This window comes from Heteronotia binoei, chromosome 4, assembly GCF_032191835.1.
Source record: "Heteronotia binoei isolate CCM8104 ecotype False Entrance Well chromosome 4, APGP_CSIRO_Hbin_v1, whole genome shotgun sequence".
In the NCBI taxonomy this organism is placed as follows: Eukaryota; Metazoa; Chordata; class Lepidosauria; order Squamata; family Gekkonidae; genus Heteronotia; species Heteronotia binoei.
The window spans coordinates 20953791-20960236 of NC_083226.1; positions in this window are offsets into that span (position 1 = coordinate 20953791).

Genomic DNA, 6446 nt, shown 5'->3' on the forward strand with positions numbered 1-6446 from the left:
TTTTTTTCCACATGTGGTTAGTTCCCTCTGGTGGTCAATTCAGTATTACATCATTATATGTCTGGCATAAAAACCTGTGGTTTAAATCTGCAAGGAGATACACTAGACCAGGGATGGTCAAACTTGCTTAATGTAAGAGCCACATAGAATAGATATCAGATGTTTGAGAGCCTGAGATATGAACGTCAGATGTCTGAGAGCCACCAGACATGAACATCAGATGTTTGAGGGAGGAAGGAAGGAAGATGGGGAGGGAGATGGAAAAAAAGCAACTTTAACTTTAAATGCATTCTCTAAGCTAGCCAACAGGGCAATGGGAGCTTCCAGAGCCACCCAGTATGTGTGAAAGAGCCACATGTGGCTCCTGAGCCGCAGTTTGGCCACCCTTGCACTAGACATAGTAATGTAATAGCGAATTGACCACTAGAGGGAGCAAAACACATGCAGAAAAGACCCTCCTCCAAGGAGCAGGGAAATACAAGCATGGAAAACGAGAATAAGGAAGAGCCCTCGGTTGCCCACCCAAATGACATAATGAGAATGTAGCACTGGATATTCTTGAAATTGGGTGGGCAGGGCTTTTTTTGTAGCAGGAACTCATTTGCATATTAGGCCACACCCACGATGTAGCCAATCCTCCTGGAATTTACAGTAGGCCCTCTGCTAAGAGCCCTGTAAGCTCTTGGAGGATTGGCTACATCAGTGGTGTGTGGCCTAATATGCAAAGGAGCTCCTACAAAAAAAAGCCCTGGGGGTGAGGGTGGAATCTGTAGAACTCTTGGGATGGAGGAAAGAAGAACAGAGTCTGCTATCCATGGGGATGCAGTAAGACCCAACCAAGTGACGTTCCCCGCCTTTTGGAAATTCTCTCCATTTTCTTTACTTCTCGGTTCTTTAGGTGAAACTGTCCATACATTTTTAGCATGTTTAATTAACAAGGAGGGCTAGAGAAACATGCTAGGTAAGTGAAAGTAAAGGTTTTTGTGGGCTCACAGCGGAGACCACATTTTGCAGTGCACTGCATAATCAAGGCCAGGGCTTCTTTTTGTAGCAGGAACTCCTTTGCATATTAGGCCACACACCCCTGATGCAGCCAATCCTCTTGGATCTTACAGTAGGCCCTGTACTAAGGATTGACTACATCAGGGGTGTGTGGCCTAATATGCAAAGGAGTTCCTGCTACAAAGAAAAGCCCTGGACTATGCAGAGTTCTAGGCATTGGGGCATTAGATTTCCCCACCACCACCGCCACTACTGCTATTTCAGCAAGGCCAAACCACATATGGAGCTCATGACCCAAGCCCGTGTTTTGACAACCAACTTGCACAATCTTCTGTTCCATAGCTTGTGAGAAGGAGTGGTACAAGTTCTGTTGATACACCTGGGATACGTGCAGGTGTACTCCGTCTGAGCTTTCAAGCTCTCCAAAAAGCTCACTCACTGCCAGGGCCGACCCTAGACTGTCTGGCTAACTTCTGGCACCCCCCTCCCCGATAATGCCACTGAGTCACATGGGAGTACCCAATTTGGTGCCCCCAGAAGGCTGGCACCCTTGGCAAGTGCCTAGTTTGCCTAGTGGCAGGACTGGCCCTGCTCACCACATAGAATACAGTGGAGGTACCCTACCCGGTGCCTGTGGGCATCACGACACCTGCCAACACTTTTCCTGGTGCCTACCAAGTGTTTTTAGATAAGGATGGGGCCTAGTGGGGCTTTTTGCCCAGCAAGGCTTTTGATTGGCCCGTGGAGAACTGATTGGCTGTGCAGACTTCCTTTTCCCCTGTTGTGCAGAGAGCCAGTTTGGTGTAGTGGTTAAGTGTGTGGACTCTTATTTTGCAGAACCGGGTTCGATTCCCCACTCGGCCGCTTGCAGCTGCTGGAATGGCCTTGGGTCAGCCATAGCTCTGGCAGAGGTTGTCCTTGAGAGGGCAGCTTCTGGGAGAGCTCTCTCAGCCCCACCTACCTCACAGGGTGTCTGTTGTGGGGGTGGAAGATAAAGGAGATTGTGAGCTGCTCTGAGACTCCAAGATTTGGAGTGGAGGGTGGGATATAAATCCAATATTTCTTTTTTTAAATTGCTTTGGGAGTAGCTGCCATCACATCACAAGGATCTTCATTGTGTAACTGAAGGTAAGCCGAGGGAGCCATTTTGTGGCAGGCTCCACCCCCTCTGGCAGCCATTTTGTTGCTGTGTCCACTATGTCAGAATTCCAAAGGTGCCTGCAGGCTCTAAAAGGTTGGGGATGCCTGGTATGGAGGCATGTAATTCCCTATCCAGCCCCAAACTAGGGGAAAATCTGTTTTGCCAGTCTGCCACAGAAACTGGCAACGCCTAGACCAGCTGGTGCCTATAACATCAAAACTCCTCTTCCCCTTCCCTGAGGTGGTTTTGGAGGTTGAGTCAATTAATTCTTCTTGGTAAAATAGTAATAAAGTAAAATAGTAATAATAGTAATAAATAACATTTAAATGAATGTTGGATTTGGGGGAAAAAATTAAGACAAGTAACAGAATAGTCTTTGAATCCTTGATATAGGGTTGCCAGGTCCAATGATCGTGCTGACAGGAGAAAGAGAGGGAGTTTCTGGGAGCTGGAGGCAGAGCACTGCAATATGCTGACATCACCCAGAAATAACGTCAGCACATTGGTAGTGTTGTGTGGCAATGCTCTGATCTGAGGGGCAAAACTCTATGGTGAAATCGCCCTCAAACCATAGAAGAAAACTGTAGATTTATACTCCACCCTTCTCTCTGAATTAGAGTCTCAGAGCAGCTTACAATCTCCTATATCTTCTCTTCCACAACAGACACCCTGTGAGGCAGGTGGGGCTGAGAGAGTTCTCCCAGAAGCTGCCCTTTCAAGGACAACTCTGTGAGAGTCACAGTTGACCCAAGGCCATTCCAGCAGGTGCAAGTGGAGGAGTGGGGAATCAAACCTGGTTCTCCCAGATAAGAGTCTGCGCACTTAACCACTACACCAAACTGGCTTACATAGGGTTTTGCCCCCAAAGCAGAGCGTCACTGTGCGACATTGCCAACATGATGACATCACTTCCGTGTGACATCAGCACATCGCATGGGGGGGTGGGATTTCCCCCCAAAAAAACAGGGGATCCTCTGCCCCCAGCTGGGGAATGACATCCCTCCCTTAATAGTCAGTCAGATCTGTTGTGGAGATTTGTGGGTGGTAGGAAACTGGACTTGCCCTACAACAGGGGAAAAATTAATTAAGTATTCCTTGAAGGTCTCTCTGTATCCACTTCTAGAATACTCCAGTGCAAATCTCCCATATATATGTGTACAGGGCCCCCACATGGGAGGGATGAATACACCCAGGCTGCAATCCCCATTACTACGAGGAGAAATTTATGATAAATTTGCATGTGGGGGGGGATAAATAAATAAAATCTAATTATACCTGAGGATATCTATAGAAACTGATTTCCTTGTATCTATTGTCCATATCTTGTGAAGTTTGGTGGTGCCCGTCAGAAGCAGTGTTTGAGTTTGCTGGTGCCAGTCAGAAGCAGTGTTGGAGCAGGAGTCTTAAGCAACATGCTGAACTTATGGGCCTCCTGGCTCAATCGTTTTGAGAACTACCAGACCCAGAATTCCTTTTTCGCATAAACAGGAGGGAAGGACATCTGGTGGGAAGGGCAAAATAATGCAGTATAAGACAGTAGGACCAAGTGCTGCTCTTTAGAAATAAAAGGAACCATGTTGGATCAAGCTAAGAGAAGCCATGTTGGATCAGGCTAATGGCGCATCCAGACCAACACCCTGTGTCACACAGTATTCAAAAAAAACAGGTGCCATCAGGAGGTCCACAAGTGGGGCCAGAACTCCGGAAGACCTCCCACTGTTGCCCTTCCAAGCACCAAGAATACAGAGCATCACTGTGCCAAGAAAACAGAGCATCACCGGTAGGATTTGTAGGCCCAGAACACACACAAAGATCACCTCCTCCTAATTTGGTTGTCTTGCTTCCATCTGCCAACCAGATACGTGATGATAGGCACTGGAATGAATTACTGGGAATCTGCCTGGTAAGCCTACTGGGTTTTATTAATATAAACAACAAAAGTGGGCATTTTTCAGAAATGTCAAATATGATTTTTTTTGTAGCAGGAACGCCTTTGAATATAGGGTTGCCAGGTCCAATTCAAGAAATATCTGGGGACTTTGGGGGTGGAGCCAGGGGACTTTGGGGTTGGAGCCAGGATACATTGGGGGTAGAGTCATGAGCAAGGTTGGAACAAGTACAACTGAACTCCAAAGGGAGTTCTGGCCATCACACTGAAAGGGACTGCACACCTTTTCAATGCCTTCCCTCCATTAGAAATAATGAAGGATAGGGGCACCTTCTTTGGGGGCTCACAGAATTGCCCCCCCTGGTCCAATCCTTTTGAAACTTGGAGGGTGTTTTGAGGAAAGGCATCAGATGCTATACTGAAAATTTGGTGCTCAAAGAACATCCCCCCCCCCGAGCCCCAGATACCCACGGATAAATTCCCCATTATTCCCTATGGGAATAATTCTCCATAGGGAATAATAGAGTGCCCCGTAGACATTTCTCTCTTGCCCCCCACCCCGCTTTCTAAAGCGGGGGGGGGCCTCCAAACCGGGGAATCCCCTGCCCCCCCCTCTTATGCACGCACACATATATACACACACACACACACTTACTGGGTTTGGTTCCTCCACAACTTCACTTGCTCTGAAAGCGAAAGCAAAACAAATGGAGGGTCTGTGCTCTGACGAAATTGCTGTTGACCCTTCCCCATGAAGCACTTCCTGTTTCCTGCTCAACTTTAAAGGCACACATTTTTAAAACAGACCTGTTTGCAGGTTTCTGGAGGTACATGGTGACTGTGGGGATGGGGCTTCCCCCCGCCGGCCAGCTGGCTAGGGGTGGGGGAAAGCCTGTAAGACTGGGGGATCCCCTGCTGGGACCTGGGGATTGGGAAGCCTATTTGAATATTAGGCCACACAACCCTGATGTAGCCAATCCTCCTGGAGCTATAAGAAGAGCCCTGTAAGCTCTTGGAAGATTGGCTACAAAGAGGGGTGTGGCCTAATATGCAAAGGAGTTCCTGCGACCAAAAAAGCCCTGCAAATATGTAACAGTAATTTCATAACTGAAACTTTTTCCCCACAGTTCATGAGATTGTATGTATGAAGTGGAGGTTTAGGGTGTCAGGATGCGCATGGAGCCAGTGTTGTAAGTTTGTACAGGGCTCAAATAAATACTGCTCGGGCTCTGTATGCCTCTTTAATTCAATTCTTTTTATTTCTCATCTTCAAAGAGCTTTGCAAGCTGCATACTCAAGTGTCCAGTCCTGTATCCAGAAATATAGTACCAGCAATAGAACAAACTTTGAGTCCTGTGGCACCTTGAAGATCACCAATGTTTCATTCTGGGAATAAGCTTTAGTACGCATGCATCAGCGCATTAAGTGTGCATGCACATGGAAGTTTATGCCCAGAATTAGACTTCATTGGTCTTAAAGGTGCCACTGGACTCAAACTTAGTTCTGTTGCTTCAGACCAACATGGCTATCCAAGATGAATCTATTTTCATTACAGTGCCAGCGAAATGGAGCAAACATGAAACCTCTCTGCCTGAGGGATGTTGCTGTGGCTACCCTTGGGAGATGTGGGCCCCTGAATTGTTGTTCAGACCTCCTCCTTGCAGCCTGCCAAAGGAAGTGCCCGTCTTACTCCTCCCCTACCCTTACTGTCATCCTAGAAGGGACCTCCAGGGTCATCTAGTCCAGCCTCCTGCACAATGCAGGAAATTCAAAAATACCTCCCCCCACCCCACACACATACACCCCAGTGACCCCCTGTCCATGCCCAGAAGATGGCAAAAAAGCTCCAGGATCCCTGGCTAAACTGGCCTGGAGGAAAATTGTTTCCTGACCCCAAAGTGGCAATCGGCATTTCCCTGGGCATATAAGAAAAGGCCCTGAGAACTAACTCTAATGCAACCTTTCCTGCCCCCCCCCCCATCTTGATCCGCCTAAGTTCACAGAATCAGCATTAGTGTCAGATGGCCATCTCAAAAACCTCCAAAGGACAGCCCACCACCAGTGTTCCCTCTAAGCTGTGGAGTCTGGTGAGCAAAAATTCTGCTTGGTGAGCTACTGGAATAAAGTTGTGAGCTACTGGCAATAAAACTCAACAGATCCAAGTGGGCAGCCTTGTTGGTCTGAAGTAGTTGAAGAAAGCAGGATTCAAGTTGCACCTTTAGGACCAACCAAGTTTTATTCAGAACGTCAGCTTTCGTGTGCTCTCTAAGCACACTTCATCAGACGAGGGGATCAGGTATTGTGGGCTGAAATACAAGCAGTTTGTTGATTGAGAGTGCAGACTGGTCACATGGTAAAACAGTGCGGCTTGGCCATTTGGTCTGGATAGCCATAAAAGGTAATAAAGTCCTCTGC